At 35.7% G+C, this 17785-nt stretch overlaps 1 protein-coding gene across 4 annotated transcripts in view; it reads left to right on the forward strand.

Moving 5' to 3' along the window:
- The window catches only part of LOC115440977 (protein muscleblind), a 253444-nt gene that overhangs the window by 142684 nt on the left and 92975 nt on the right, over positions 1-17785 (forward strand). For all 4 annotated transcript variants that reach the window (XM_037441982.1, XM_037441980.1, XM_037441983.1 and 1 more), the window contains one exon: positions 10474-10519. The gene's annotated coding sequence lies outside the window, so the exon portion shown is untranslated. The remainder of the gene's footprint in view (positions 1-10473; positions 10520-17785) is intronic.

Raw genomic sequence — 17785 nt, forward strand, 5'->3', positions numbered from 1 at the left:
TTTTGTGCTTCAAGAAGTTTTGATCGAAAAAATTGAACTTTATTTTTACAAAAAGAAACAGCTAAGTTGGACATTTCAATTGAAACTTTTGGAATTTATTCACGTATCACATATTTATGACGACAGAAACCTCTAGGAACTTAGAAAACGTTTATGTTGGGTTGTTATTAATTGTATGTTATTTGTAAACAGCACGGGTGAATGTTCAAGTTCTATATTTTGGCGAATAACATTTCGTATCAACTGTGAGAAATACGGCTTACAACCATTTAAAAGTCGAATCTAAAAAATTATATTATTGCTTTAAAACATTTTCGATTTCTGTATAATAGGCGAAAGTTGTACTTAGGGCGCGAGATACATCTTTAGCTACTTAAAGTAAAATTGCCGTATTGTGATTGAGAGTATAATGAACGGGGTAACGAACCCGAGATCGATACAATCGGAAAGACCATTCCCGACACCAACTCGATTCACTTTCTAGTTAGCGGCCTCCATTGTTACCAGCCTCTTATTTATCTAATGTAAAAGTGATTCTACGCTTAAACACTCTTACGTTTATGTATAATGTCAGCAGGAATGTTACTAAGACCCATTATGTTTTACATTTATATGTATTAAATGCTCTTTGCACGTATACAATTTGTTTATTATGCCTATTAAAAGATAAGCTTGGTTCCATTGGCGTATTATGGAACGTAATTTTTCAGTAATCATATTTCTGTATCTATGTCCCACGAATTATATGTTTACTAAAAATAATAAACATTACATAATAAAATAATGTTAAGATTAATATCATAATTTATTTGCATAAATGTACATTGAAATAAAAATCACAAAAGAGAAACTGGTATTTGACGCAAAGACATGTTCGTTTCTAAGAAAAGCGCAGTGTCGTGGCGCAGCGAAGTTGAGATTGCAACAATCTTACTGAGTCATACTTTTGGCTATTACAGTCTCGAAGGCCGACCGAGACGTAATGCAATATCGACAGACTCCAATAGTTTCCATTGCAATCACTCTGCCCCATTAGACAGACAGATTGGTCCGTTCACATGTAGGCGTCTCTAAAAGGACGTTTGACACTCCTAATAAATATCAATTTTATGCAATAACCTGTTTACAAGTACATTCAATTTGTTTGGATGTCAATGTTTAATACATTTTTTTTTACTTAACAGCCACAGTTCAATTTAATTGAACAATAAAACGACTGAGTACTAAAAGCACTAAGTTATGTTTTAGGTTTTTCTTACCAACGTATAATTGCGGTCTTGCTAATGAATAAGTCAATGCACTAAAATATAACTGTGCCTAAATACACTGCACCGAACTTAAATTAGAGAATCAGTCACTTGGATGAAGAATAAAAAATATCGTCCATAAAACGAAATCATCAAGCGAGACGAGCGGCAGACTCACCCGATTACTCAGCGTGTAATTTTGTCGTTGCGTAGATGGGGCTCGGCAGCATCGGGAATAAACCTATCAATAAATATTTACAGAAAGACTGTCAGACGATACGCCACATTGCACACAATGCAACGTTAAAACTTTAAACACGAGATATATTGCCATTATTGACTGTTTAGTCTCTGTCTTGCATATGACCAACCTAATTGTGATTTGTATCTAAATACGGTCGGGTTAGTCATAGGTAGAGAACTGGTATTGTAGTCTCATGGAATAGTTTCTTTCAGCAGTTCCGGTGTTTTATTTGTATTAACATTATTTTACCCTTGTCTCATTACATGGAATTAGCAGAACTTGATGTTGTTTATGGTGCAAAAGTTTAAACTTTTAATTTCATGACCTATCTGATGATAAAGCTTTTGGAAATAGGTTTGTTCCGCTTCTAATTACTTGATGATATAATATTTTATGGCTATTTTTGTACCCTCTGTTTTTATTACGAATTTTGTTTATAACCTCATTATCTTTTAGTTTAAACCATCGAGCGTAATTGTATTTTTCTTCTCAGAATAAATCAAATACGTTGAACTTATAGCCAGCCCCTTTTTATACAATATGTTTGGGTTGTAGTACTGATTGCCATTTCATAACTCTTAAAACCGTATAGGAGCAATCATCGACAATGTAACCACTCACGATATCCCCTCAAATTTAAGAAGGTATGCATTGTGTTTTGTATTTGTACTTATAAAACAAGCAGAAAATTTGTATCTTGATCACAATTTATGTCAATGTTTTACGTTTATATAATCCCATTTGTTCGTTATCGTTCGTCCGTCGTCGTCAACAGACTAGGTGATTTAATCAGTGATTGGTTTTGTTGCTACAATAACTTTGAAAATTCTTACATCATTTACTTTATTCTTATAAGATACTTAAATTTAATCATAGAGACGTAAGTCTCTGTTATATAAACGACCTTGTAAAATGTCTTGTCTTGAAGAATATTTTCGCGCCATTGTTTATGTTATTTAAAAATCTGAAGGATTTTATTTCAAGGTAGGTTACGATGATGTCATAAGAGCAATGACCGCGCCATGGACGGAACAGATGCGCAAGCGCATCACTCAACAATTCAATGGCACTACCAAGCGAATCCAATTTCTAAGTCTGTACTTAATTGAATTTTGTAAATGTATGAATATATAAATTGTTTTTGTACCATATCTAAAGTAATTCTATTGTGTAGAACACTGCAAAATAACAGTAATATTTATCAAGATTTTTAGATTAGTAATTTAATTTTAATTTATGTCTTGATTTAACATTGTTCATCAAGAAGCAACGTTTTTTTTTTACCTGTCACTATAGGTCGCCTTCTAAAGTTCGCTAATTCAATGTAAATTATCGATTGACTAAAGTCAGGGTGTTTTTTTATGAGATCAAATTCGGCAGCGGAACCTGTAACGCAACGATGCATTCGCAACCCAAACAGATTAGTTGGCGTGCAATTAGAGTACGGGGCTTGTGGCGCGCACTAAGTGCCGCCCTACGGATTACGCCTTCGTATTCGGTGTTTACCCGCCGGCGCCGGCGAAGTGTATGTTTAGCGATCGCTTCACTAATGCGCTTTGTCCGATTATCGATTGATGAATCATTGATTAGGCAGTGAAGAGCACGCGTATCGATGTATCGGAGATAATTGTCTGATTTGGAGAAAAATTTGGCCGAATTATTAACTACAAAGTGCAAAGATTCATTGCGCAACAGAATGCTCTGTTAACGTGGATTTCAGACATATACTTACATACGATGTACATTTAGATCTCGTCTTTAAATATTGATCAATAATAAATGCGAATATATGATTGTGAATATATAGTGACAGTTGAAACAATAACAAAAGATCATTTAAAATTTTCACACAATAAAAGCAGCACCACAAAAACCACTTTTTTTTTTCAAAAGTACTCTTCTTGAAGTTTATATTTGACTTAAAAGGGACGTCTTTCCTTGGCAAAGAAATAAGATATTACAATAAGAACTTAGATCAAGAATGTAATAGTTATTGAGATACGACTTAATTGAAAAATAAAGCACTTTTTAGTAGGCAATCGAGCAAGCAGTGTGCCTGATTATAAGCGCCATTGGCGACCCATGAAATGTAGCAGTGTCAGAGGCACAGCCAAGCCCTTTCCTACCGAATGAAATACTAGATTCAAAAAGCAACTATTATATTTAATAACGAAAACGGCGACATTTGAAAGTGGATTTTCATCCATTCAATCATTTGAAGGAAAAAGTCTTAGCTGAAGTGATTTTTGTTCAGGTTAAGTATAAATATATATGCAGTGAAATATATTTTTGTGAACGTAATACGTCCAACGTAACGGATATTTGTATGCTTATCTGACATCTATTCATCAATCCATGGTTCAATTTCGAATTAGCTGACACTAATGTCACTTACCGGTGTCTATTGTAATCGATATTAGATAAACCGATTGGCCAGCGGCATTACATAGACGGCTAATTACATAGCCATACACGTCGTCAGTGCTCGGTGCTATATGGCGAAGTCAGTCACCTCGCCCCAGCCACGGGGGCGAGCACGTGGGCACTTGCCAATGAACTTGACACCAACGGCACCAGCCCCGCATGCTAATCCTGTTATTGACATGGCCTCTAGCGAATAATTGCTGATCGCCAGCACATGTTCAGACAATGAACTGCGAACGCCTACAACTCTTCGCTTGAGTTGTGTTTGGGTGGTAGTTGCAAAAACATAACTTAGTTAGTACATAGTTAATGTGATGTGCAACATGCTCAAGACTCAAACATACGATACCTTAGAGGTACGTACTGCGTCTTCCTGGCTTACAGGCGAGCTACTGACGAACCACCAATCTGCATATGAATTAGCATAGTAGGGTTACCAATTACCCATAGGGGTATTTCCTCATTATTGCTATGGTTCAAACTCCCATAACAATAATGAGGAAATGGGTAAGTCTTTGCTTAGCGTCGAGATATTTAAAGCCTAGAATAAAAAAGTGGAGCCGTAACTTAATTGTGAAACCGTGTACAATTAAAAATATGTCACAATACACTTAATAACAATCGCGTGATAGAACAAAACGAGATCTAAGTTTAACAGCGTTTATTTATGCATCGATAATCTCGTATAACCAGTAGCAACTAAGTAGCACATTAATGAGTAACAATATCCATTGAATATTACCATGCGATTATATCTATATAATACGGGAAATTATAAATGACATTAAGCTGTCGATGCTAAAATTGGGTAGTGAAAATTCATTATGGCAAACGCGATATCAATTTGAGGTAAGCATTTATATGAATTGTTGCTGCGTCTGCGGGAATATGTACGATAGTTATAAAAATAGTTTCTATTACGCAGAAAACACTAGTGAGAATTTTTACGGTTATATTTTCAATTATGGAGCTACTGCTAATAAAAATTTTGGCTTGCTCTTCCATTTTTTTGTTTTAGTGACGGTTTACGTTGATTAAATATTTACAAAACCGTGAGCTTTTGGAGATTCACTCATTGACAGATAATTTTAATAAGCAATAATATGATTATGAGTACAATATACTATAGTTTATTTTTAAAGAATATATCGGCAAATATGCGAATGCTTAACCTGATGTTAATTAATGGCCATCGCTCATAAACACCAAATCAGGAGTATCGTGGGTCCTCTACCACCCTTAATAAAAAAACGCAACGTTTTAATGTAGTTTTCTACGTTAACCCTATTATCCCTTCTGCGTGTTTGCAGCGAATGATTTTACTTAGTCTTAGCGCTACCATTTATTGTCTACTTATAAATAAGCAGTAATGTCCTCATGATACCATGAGTTTCGCTTTAATTTTAGCGATGACGTAAAACCACAAACAAAACATTGACTGTCCTTATTAGAATCTAGTCTTGTGACTAATATCCTCCAATACAATTCAATAGCTATGAAGAATTTGTTTGAAATGAAACGCGTAACAAAATTGAGGGTTAAAAAATGTTAATATTTCATTATCATGTTATTAAAACAAACTAAGCATTTGAAAAGTGTGCCAGTTTAAAGCCTATTACCGCTACCGAAATTCAAGGCTGCGGTAATAAGCCCAAAATTTACACTATATCCCAACGCATCAATTTCCACCGGCACGCACATTTTATAGCCGTTACGGACACGCACTCCATACACTATAAATGTGAAATTATTAAAATTAAGGCTTTTTATGAACGTTGACTTCTGGAGAATAGGAAAATTGGAAAAGTTTTAGACTTATGTTGTCTATTTAATGTAAAATACTACTATGTACGATACAATTGTAAAATCAGTCCTAATGGTGAATACGAAGTTTTATTTAAATCATTTTCGTTATACTTATGAGTGACTTTTAGATTTGTAGGTTTTTTGGAATATTTCATTTCACCTTTTAAGCAGGATTTTATAATGAAAACAGGCATGAATTCTAAAGTCCAAGATGCGTGGTCCGAGAATGAGATCGAACCTGCGACATCTATTTCCACTCCTGACTAGCCTAGGCCTATAAGAATGAACGATGTATTTAAAAACTAAACATTGGTAAGCATGTCGCATAAATTCCACAGAAGTTATGCCGACTAACATCCACCTTGACTGTTCACATTCATGTTGTGCTTAAAAAAACAAAAGGCACCGCACACAAGCAGCATAGATAACACGAACTAGTTTTTAGACACTGGCTTCAGTTTTATGATAATTTTGGTAGATGCCGGCGTCATTGTTAGCGAGTTTGCGTCTGATCCAAGATTTTTATGGGTCATGACCATAGCGGTCGACAACTTAATTGCTTAGCGTGGGCGCGGCGATTCGGCTCGATGTTCATCCATTCTGTCTTGTTTATCGATTAGTTAAGAATCCGCGCCTATGGGCCAACTTATGTCATTTGGACGGGAGTCAAGGACGAGTCCACGCGGCTCGTCGGTGCCGCGACGGCCTTATTTAGCGATTGGTGGGCGCCAGTTTTACGACTTTGCCTTTTTTCCTACGCCCCGTTTCAATGTTGACTACACTTTAGATAATACGTTTTCATATGTGTGCTATAGGCACGGAGGAAACGTTGACCTCGCATCAGTTTTTCTCTTTGTTATAATATTGTCTCAAGGACTACGTTTCAGAATCCAGAATTGTACTGTGAGATTACATATTTGTTAAGTAATGTATATATAAATCAAACTGTTATGGTACCATGCATATATTATTTCGATTACATTTTGCTGGAATAAAGGAAAAATACGACGATATTGGATGGGAGAATTATGATAGCATAACTTGCATGAGCAGAGCTACACCATCCTATTCCCTAGATTATTGATTATTCGTCTATGTAGCTATACATAACTACTAGTATCTTGAGACTAAATTAGCAATGCACACGTTGCTGTAGCTCCTTATCCCATGCATGCCAATTACATTGGCTGCTCCGTTGTGGGATTCAAATAGAAGTCTGGTGACAAATTGATAGCTTTATCAATGAATGGAATGCACGAATAAAAGCAATATCATACATTCGTAAACAAACTGAATGCATACCAAATACTGGTGATTAAACACTGTTGAAATATTTATAAGGTAGGTTGAAACGATTCCAGCGGGTTTTAAATCTCGATACCCGACCCTCTTCATTTGTTCTTGTAAATACGCAACATTTGAAAGTACTAAACGTCCAGGCCGCTGACGGGCTCTGTTGGCTGGAAAAATGGTACGTGACATTTTAAATTTGGCGCAAAGCTCGCGACATTGATCTGGCGCGTCGCCGCCCTCGCCCATGCCGTGCGTGGCCTAATCTGCCCGCTCCCCGAACGATCCGGGAAGATGGAAAAATCTCGAAAGACTCACATCAAATTACCAGCTTTAAAGCGTAGTGAATTCCCCCGGGCCCGAGACGACACACCTTGCCTTTCAGAAACGCCCCTAAATAACGTCGCGGTGTCCTTCGGGAAGTTTGGAAGGTTCGGGCGCGCACGTGCTTTTGTCATAGTCATACTTTCGTCGAGTTTTACGTACGACGTGCCGCGCACTTCAATTGAGTTTTGAAAGCGCGTTATATAACTTTACTAATAAAATTCTTGTTTTAAAGTTTTTTTTCTGAAATACGAAAGTTTGGCCCTCCCATTTATGCTAATACACCTACTTACTCCAATATCGGGTAATCTTGTAAAAACTATTACGAAGGTTTTATGAGAAAACTGTAAAAGTACCTCCGCTTATGTGTCATCTTTGCCAACCTCATTTAAGATTATGCGGTAATACGGTACGATAAACGAGAGGTTTTACGTTGCTTTTCTGGAATATTGATTGCACATTTGAAGCCAAAGTGAATGTTGACTGACAATGTGTTAAACAATAGCTGTCTTTACTATTGCTTTTAATATTACAGGAATTATGTTACATCGGGACGTATTCCTCACGTATCAGTATTTTTAAAATATGTAGATAAGTCGCGCCCTCAGAGAAGTCAATACTATTACACCCTTTACACATTGTATACAATGTATTTTTACGAGTATATTGGTATTAAAAGATTTTGTATCATAAGCACGTGATAAAATAGAACGTAGTAAATATTATTCTACAACAGATTTGAAATAAAAAAAATTTAAATCTCGCTTTATGTCAAATGTCAAAATTATTAACCACCAAAGAAATAACCCGTAGGTGATGTGTATTGTTCGTTCTCGCTATACGATATCCAATCATGTCAGATTTATACTGAATGTAAATGGAATAGAGTTCGCGAGAATTCCACCACTGATCCCTAATCTGCTCTCCAACGCACAGACAGTTCATTTGGAATGACATCTTCCATCTGATCACTTTCGTCCAGTTCCTGAACATGTGAAATTGGATTTGGACTACTGTTTGACCTGGTGAAAGAAACATTTGTAGTCATACGATATTAAAGTATGTTTATAAATAAAGTAAGAGGTTTTTTTATAATGCAAATAATAAAAAAAATATGTCGAAGGCTTCCATAATTTGGCGACTACCAATCTAAGCCATGTCTGCCTATCCGTAATTTTTACTGCTATGTTTTTTCCACTAAAATTGCTTAAGCTTTTATTTTAATGAGACCAATGGACTATTTTGTATGTTCGTCTTAAAAAAACTTATAATATGCCCTTACCTCACTCATAAACATGCACAATAGCCCTACTCCAAGATTTGTTTATTTATTTCTGCGTATAAAGTTATTTTATAAGTAATAACCCATAACCAATAGTGTAGGATAATTGTGACTATAACATTATATTATTGCACAAGCGGCCGTTGTGAATTTCTTCATTGAGCACGAGAAAAAATTAACATAACAGTTTTGCCAATCTTGTATTTTACACGTGAACATTGTGAGACATGATCCGCTTAATCATGAATACTTAGGATATTTTAAAGCCCTTCTAGGAACATTCGCCTCTAGAAGGTTTCAACGTGTCTAAATATAACTAGAGGTTTTTAAGATATTATAAGCACATAATCTTAGTGCACAAAGTTCATTTCCCACATTCGAAATAACCGTTTTTGCAACCAATCCCAATATAATATAGAATTTTAATTAATTTTAAGATTATTAAAATATTATTAATATAATGCAAGGTTTTTTACAGTAATGCCCTTCATCAAAAATTTTATTTTTTATTAGAGCTTTATGAGTATGATGTTTCAACTAATTATTAACTCCAGTTTACTCCTAAGATTGATCTTTGGTTTAAAAGTCTATGCTTTTATTATAATTGAGTGCAAGCTATTGTCCCCGCAATGAAGAGTTGACTCTTATTGAACTAAAATTTCAACGTTTCTCAGGCCCAAATTGACACCTCTCCACATTCATTAGGAACACGTGATAAATAAGAAATGGTGGGTGAAACGTAACATTAGTATGTGGCGGGTCAGAAAAGGAATCAGCCAGTGTATCACGATTGATGTACCTCTTAAAGATGTTTGCACTGTACTGTACAAAATCCAATCTAGTACATGTCGCAGAGTCCGTAATGAATTCAACAATAATTAGAGTTGCCGTAAGACAGCGCTCGGTAAGCTTACCGGCGGATGTCACAAATCCTAGCCAAGGGCCGGGCGTATAATGCAAATAATGTTTACCTGAGCCGCGAGCTCGGCGCCCGCGCCACCGACCGCGCCATCATCACCCCACGAATCATAATAACGGCTTTTATTTCCGTAACTAGCTGCGACGCTTTCATTTTGTTGGTTAACGCGTATTGTGTCACGGCGAAACGAATGCCGCCCAGTAATAGAGTTTTTAAAACACAGCTTTTTGTTCCGCGCACGGCTAAAGGGAATTATGTAACTAGAGTTGCGACGTGACGTCAAGGCAAGCACTACGAGAGTCCCGTACCAGATTTATTGTTTCAACTCGACTTAACCATTTGCGCACAAGCACGTACTTTCCATCTCGTGTAATGTTCATTTAATCTAAGAGATCCTAATTAGTGGGATGTGTTTGAGAAATAATATTCACTTGTGAAATAATGTTGAAGTGAAGTTTCCACAGAGATGGTTCCAAATATTGATAGACCACGCGAACAAAGTCTTAAGTAAAACTTTGTACAATATGATAGTTTAAACTGTTTTACATGTTCTTGAAATAATCTTCTAATCGAAAATAATGCATGTGCCCGTCTTATTTACTCGGAACATAATAGTTGATTTATTAATGGATGTATATTCAACTCAGTATAAAATATGTTTTGCGAGCAGTTGAAGGAATGTTAGTATTAAATCGAAACATCTATTGGTAACGTAAAAAATCCGCTAGTTGTACAGATTATTTCATGGTTGACAGGATTCTAAAGCGTTACTAGGAAATATACGTAAGTAGTTTTTCTTTACGGTCCGCAGTTTTAACAGAAATACCCAGAGTGTAGAATTAACAAGAAAAAGTATAATGTGATTTATTAAACTGGTTGACTTATTGAGGTAAACACTTGATATATGTAGTAATGTTTGGTTTGTTTTTTGTTTCAGATTTTGATCCGGAGTCACATTTCATAGTATGAGAGCTGTCTTTTAAGTGAGTAGATGATCAATTAAGTTTAGTATATTTAGAGTAGCTATTCGAATACCGCAATGACATCGTATATTCCCGACTCACGCCATAGGATGGTATTAAACTTAATATTTTGTCTAGCTAAAAATTTACTTCGTATTTTAATATCGTGCTGTGTCTCCCTGTCATATTTTTCATGATTACTCTCTTGGCAAAATACCAAGATCGTAGTCGCTTATCTTTCGTAACTTTTGCTTAGCAAAATGGTTGAAGTTCTGGATATATTCCTGGGTGTTTCCTTTATTTTCACTTTTGTTTTTATTTCGATTGTATTCATTTAACTGATTCCTGTCGATATGGCATAAGATTTGGTGTTCCATGAAAGAAAATTCACGTGGTAATAAATCGGGTATTTTATACGTACCAGGGGCCTTATTCTCTATCCCGCACCTTATTTAAACAGTGTGTAACAAGCACGTAACACAACGCATCATGTTTAGGACTATAGAAATTTGGCTTACAGAATACCATTCCACGCACATTTCTAATATATATATACATAACATGACACAGCCGCGTTACGCGTTCACACTATCATACAGAATAAGGGCCCAGCAGGGCAAGGGCTTGAAATGACGTTGTGTGAATTAGTTAATAACGCGCAAAAGTAATTTATGTATTTCTATAACACGATTGGACACGCTCGTAACGTGCATAAAATTGTCTACGTGTCCAAATTGTAGCAATGACCCCGATTTATCTGCACACAATACAATTAATAACAATTATCGGCAGTAATTGGAAAGATTTTTTTCTTTATTGCATTCTTCGGCCAATGAAATACTTATTTCAATTATATTGAATTTTTTTATCGAAATGCACCGTGGATTTAAAATATCAATTTTAGTTACCTTTTAATCTGGCGATTGTGTCAAAAAATAAACAAACAGACCGACAACAAAGCCACTCCCATAATAACTTCATTTTATAACTTGTGAATTCCAACACGCGGTTAATTTGAATATATGAAAAATATTACTTGCACAACGTACACGCATGCTACAATACCACATACTAAATAAAGTCAACTTAAAAACATCGACTTAATAATTATTTTTTTAATAAGTTACGTCGATGTACTGCGATCAATAAATTGTCTGAAATCTAGTCAAAAAAAATATTTTGTTGCCATAATATTTTAAAAATACCTAAATAATTACTTTAGCCTTAGTCATGGATAAAAAAGGCATGCGTCTGAACACGTATGCTTTTCTTGTTACGTAAAATGTCTTTCTTGCTTTTTGAGAATAGAAGATATGCCGGTTATTTACATACGGCTTTATCGCGTGTAATAAAAACAAAAAGTTTGTGCGTTTACGCATTTATATCTTATTCAATGTGATTCATTGGATTCTATTTAAATACTACACACACTTTTGTCGCAAGCCAGTTACATGAGCTATGTTTGGATTATAATTCGCAATTTTAAGTATAACTTTTTTTAATAACCATGATTTTGCTAGATTCAAAGTCAAGGTAAATATAAAAAATTTAAGTCATAATGTATCGAAACGTGATTCATGGTTTGATTAAATAGAATAATGGAGATGTCAGATTGGTGTATCTGTTAAAGTAGGTTGTGTACATTAATAAATGGGATCTCTATTCAATATCTTAATATTGTGTGATTACATTAAAATCGAATAATACGACTGCGAGCAATAACTTCCTGCGATTTTGACGAGAAGCTTTTTTAATAACCATAATGACAGGAAACGATAAACTTTATTATGCCAAATGACAACAGATTAAATGTTTTATAATTTTATTGTAAGACCTTTTGAACATGATATTTTTGTCAAATGCGGACACAGACGTTGGCCTTGTGCGACTCGGCTAAAACACGATCGCTATCACGACGTAGTTGCTTAAAATTCTGCATTATTAATGTGTCTATTACCCGAGTCTGCATATGATTGTATGTCATGTGGATATTCGTAAAGCTAATGGACTTGGGCTTTAATGATAATAATATCCTATTAGTATGATTTGGCCATTGTATGTTAAATCATCTACATATCAACGTTTTCACAGCGTCAGTAGCTTTCAATTATTTGTACACCGTAATTTAACAAATCGAAATAAAAAATCTCACCATCTATAAATATACGTAAAATAAAGCCATATCAACCTACAGAGCTCAGGCAGGTGTCTCGGTATAAATAGCTAACAAAAGCTGATAACAAATAAGTAAATAGAAATTTGAAATTTCTTGCATAAAACCTTTGAATTTCGTCCAACTACGAAAGACGTAAAAAGCGGTACCGGCGCACAAATTGTTTGCTCTTATATCTTGGTTCGTTACTCTTATACCCGCTGTGTATACCTACCGAAACTAATTCTAGGATGACTTTGCAATATTTTATTTTGGATTAATTAATATATTCAACACAAAACAATTTCGTTAAAATTAAATATGGAATTTAATTAAGCCAAAATTGGACCGTACTGCGTGTCTGACTTCTGTAAATAAAATTAGAAATAACATGTCGAGTCGTGTTTAGTTGTATCATGTCTGTGATAAAAATATTGGAGCGAACAATACAGCTTTACATCCGCGGGCTATATTAATAAGATTCTATTATAATAGATATTATAGTAATTATTAACGGGTTTGTGTACATTTCGTCTCGTCGGCTAAAACATCGTATGAAGTTATCCAAAAATATTAACGGACTGTCTCACGTGATCTAAGGTCCAAATAATTCCAGTAAATTTTATAGATGTTTTTTTCGTCCCTTAAGTCTAAACGCCAGACTTATTAGATATTTTAAGATTCCAATAATAATTGTATAGGTATTTTATATTGATTAATATTACAGGATTATATAGCATCCAGAATGAATATTGAACCAGTTTTATACCAAATAAAAATTACCTATAGATACAGTACTGTGATTGCATGGTATTGTGACACCTTGTAACACAGCGCACAAAAGTACGTCCGACAAGCAATCTTCCAGTACAGAGCACTATGATCCAACATGGCTCCCTTTGTACAGCATATGAAAACCTTTTGAAGAGCTTACTGCATGATATAGAGCCTCGGCCCTATCGCCCGTTTGATATGACCTTAAATAGCTCTGTTGGTTATAATCTCCATTCACTGTCATACAATATAGGATCCCGTCTCTCCCACAGTGCGCCAATTTCATTACGTGCCATATGAATAAGTTATCAGACAATTGCCATACAGCGGGTGGCATATTATTTTGACACACAGGCGCGTATCTAACCGTTTAATACCACCGTCCAAACTTTGCACTCGCGAACTTGAAGGAACAATTAGTCATAAATAATTGAACATGCTCGATATTCCATTGTAAGAAGACAAAGAGATGTCACACTTGAAACTTTGTCAATTTACGTTGAGACCATAAAGCCCCTTACTGTTGATGTCTTTACTTGGTAGAAAAGTGGAGGTAACATCAAGAGAACTTTCCACTCGGGGTAGATTCATGCTTACCTTGTCTAGAAAGGGATCAAACTGCGGTGCATTCGCCGAAATGTATTATGCAGTCCCGGCGCGGTGCTACTGTAAGCGGCTCGGAATCACTCCTCCCCAGCGACAAACACGCTGCCATTCCTTGAAAATTTTATATATTCAAAAAGTTTGTGACGATCCCGCTTCGCAATACTTTTGAGAATTACTTCCTACATTTCTAATGACAATAACTTATTGCACTGCTTGCAACTTTAGTACTGTGTTTGATAAAAATGTGCGCATAAACAATACATTTTTATAAATTGATTTAAATTAAGGTTTATTTTTACAAAATATAACCTCTGTATTTTATTCATGTTACAATCTTCATATATATTTATATAACCTAATCATAAAATTCAGTATGATTCAAAATGACGATATCACGCATCTAGATGACATATCCAATCGCAATAGTTATGTCTGCTTACAAAGCCTTCACGTACACACGCATGTACTCTACACATAACTAGACGTTGAACAGTATCGTTTTGTTGTTGATTTGTATGGATATCTCACGTATGCAAGCAGTGAATGTACCCCGGCTGGGTGAGCTAATCGCATCTCATTTCCTGCGTGTCGCTCGTTGTAGTGGGAAGCACAAATGAGATTGTGGCCTGACGTGTCGTTCCGGAGACCCAGTCGCATTCGGCATCGCACGCGAAACCGCAACTGGCTTACAAAACACGGATGTTCACCTATATTGTTTACAAAACTGGTTCATTTATATACTTTTGTATCGTACTTCATCCCGATTTTGGGTATCGCGTACCTACCTTATTCCACTGGATCACTTGGTGAATTTTAATGGTAGTAATTTTCGGTAGTATTTTCTGCATCATAAATGAGTTGTAGCACTGCCTTACAAAAACCGACGTTAAATTGCATACAGTTGATTAATGCAGTCAGTAAGGTTCCCAAAGGCCCCATAAGTCCAGCTGGAAAACTTATAAAAGCTTCCTTTTAGAATATCGTGTTTCAAGGATTTATCAAATAATATCAATAAAATATTTTCTATTTAGAAGTTCAAATAACATACAGGACTACATTTTAAAAAATCTAAAGAATTACTTTCTCCCTTCAGATATTTATTTTTAATGTTCATTTTATTTTTAATATATAAATAATATTCTTAGGTATAAGTGCGACTTAAAAATAATTTTAAATTATTACAGATAAATCTGCATGGTGAATATTCTAAAGCAATTGCTTCGTTCCGACACAAGTTAGTTAATAGTTAGAGACGTTCTTATTGGGATCACAAACAGTTTTCCAATAAGCCACAGCCATTTTCTTTGTTGGCGTACAAAAAAAGAACAATCGGGTATATCTCTAAAAGCGTATTTCTAAACCACAGGTTCTAATTAGATATGTGTGTTTTCGTTCCATTTAGAGGTTTGCAGTAAACGAAAGTCAATTTAGTTTAATCGGAGTAAACGGCTTTTCGAACGAATCGTGGTACTTTATCGCGTTTCACGCAAGTTTCCTCGGCCGACTCTCTACTTACACGATTAATTTGAGTCGATAAATCCGCATTAAAAGCGGGGCCAGGGGGCAGCCAACCGTGCCTCTCCGTGTAAGTAGCTGCCATTCCGTCCTTTTTGTTCTTGTTTAGAGCAACACCTTACCACTTGAACTTTTTATTACACCTCGGCCCATATACGACGTATTGCGACAAGAAATAAGTATAACATTTTCATTAAGTATCGATCGGAAATTGGTTAGGTCTAAGTGTCGGTTCGGTTCGGTCTGGCGGTCGGCCGAGCGGGGCGCACGTCACCGGCCATCGAGACAGACAGGCAGCGTGCGCGGCGCCTGCGAACCCATTAGACGTCTGCCCGCTGTACAACGCTCGATAAACTTGTAAAAACGCCTTCTACCCATTTAATTTTATACCCCAGCTAGCTTAAGCTTTGCTATTGGCAGATTTCTTCCTTCTTTTTTATGTGCCCGTCATTAACGCCTATTATTTTGCGCTTGTTTAATCTGCTCGTTAATTTTGTTCGAAATACTGGCACTGATAGTACTGTTTTCTTCTTTTATCATTTAATAATTTAGACTTTCAACTTTATTTCTACGGGTAAACATTGAGAGCACATTTTGTGATACTTTATAATCCGTCTGGGGAGTGGTAACTAGTGAGTACTATCTCAAAGTATTATGTTATGGATGATTATTAGAAAAGGTCGTGTTATGAATCTATAAAAGAAAAATAAAAACATTTGGCGGCAATAAAGTTTAAAGTTCACAATCCAAAGCACACGGCACGGGCGCACCTCAAGCGAGGGAAGTGATATTGGTACAAAATATTTATGACGTTGTGTGATAAACTTTATGTTGCGGTAAGAGTTTTATTTCTCTCCTGAAACGCCTATATCATATTTCGAATAACGTAATATGAAATGCGGAGTATATTGACCAATAAAACTGTATTTTTTCTTCATATAAATTACTCGTTTGTTGTGTAACATAAACGTCGGAATGTGTCCTTTTCTACCCGAGGAAAATGATAAGTTAACTCGAATAAATATATTTATGACATCAGAAACTATTTTAATTGTAATAATAAATTGCCTCTATCAACCGAAAACTTTAAATACGCTCTTTAAACTTTGCGACTGTTACACAAATTAATGGTGGATATTCAATATAAAGTTTGTACATGAAATGAATTCTCGAAGGCGACATATTCAACGATTAAACGCTTCTAAACTCCTAATTAGAATGTAAAGGAAACTTCAATAATACTTTGCCAGTTGTCGGGGCACGTACGCGAACTTTTATTCAGCGAATTTGGTTACGTAATTCGTTGGAAATATTCAAGTTTTCCCTTCGGCGCGGCGCTATCGCGGGCGGCTCTCGGCGCGGACGTGGGTGGGGGCGCGCTCCCCGCGGGGACTTAATTTGTTGCTCTCCTGGCGCCTCGCATCTCACTTTCAAACGGCGTAACGCGACCTTACCACTTCCCCTTCTCGACACCATGTATACTTTACACGCGTACGCCGTACACGTCGTGTTCGCCTTCGCACGATTACACTACACACACCACACAATACCACCGGCACACACTCGTTACCACTTGCTTTCCTATCCAGCGCCAGTCTACAACAATCGATAAGAATCACAATCGCATCATTATTTTTATCGCAGGTATAAGTATGTAGAGTATATTATAAAATATCGGTAGGAAACACACAAATGGAAAATTAAAAAAAAAACAAAATAGTTGCGTAATGCACAAACTCAAAACCACAAAAATAATATTATGCATTTCATTACATTACAAATACGCACATAACATTGTTAAATTGTAGTTAATGCTTAAAGGCGTTAGGGACTTGCTTGTTACTCGCCTAAACTGTTAGCTACCGGTTCTGTTTGGTGTGAGTTTGTCTTAACCTTTCATTTTGTTTATCCGCTTACCGACCCCGTGACGTTTTTGAGGTGCAACGACCATAAAACAATTATTAGGTCGTTATTAATGTACAAATTACTTAAAACTTTAAGTTCATCGTTTTGAGTTGTATTTTTAAGTGAACTTTTTAAAATTCTAATTGAAATATAATTTCACAATAGACTACTCGTTGATACTCCAATAAAACTAATAGCGATGGGTAAACATATGCTTAAGTACATATATTATCCGCTATAATACTATGTTGATAAATTGGCCCGTGTATATATAGGAGTTGAAAGGGCAAGGAGAGAGCACGTACAAACAAGTAGATCAAAGGAGTGAGAGTCAA

The sequence above is a fragment of the Manduca sexta genome, chromosome 23, assembly GCF_014839805.1.
Source record: "Manduca sexta isolate Smith_Timp_Sample1 chromosome 23, JHU_Msex_v1.0, whole genome shotgun sequence".
Classification (NCBI taxonomy): domain Eukaryota; kingdom Metazoa; phylum Arthropoda; class Insecta; order Lepidoptera; family Sphingidae; genus Manduca; species Manduca sexta.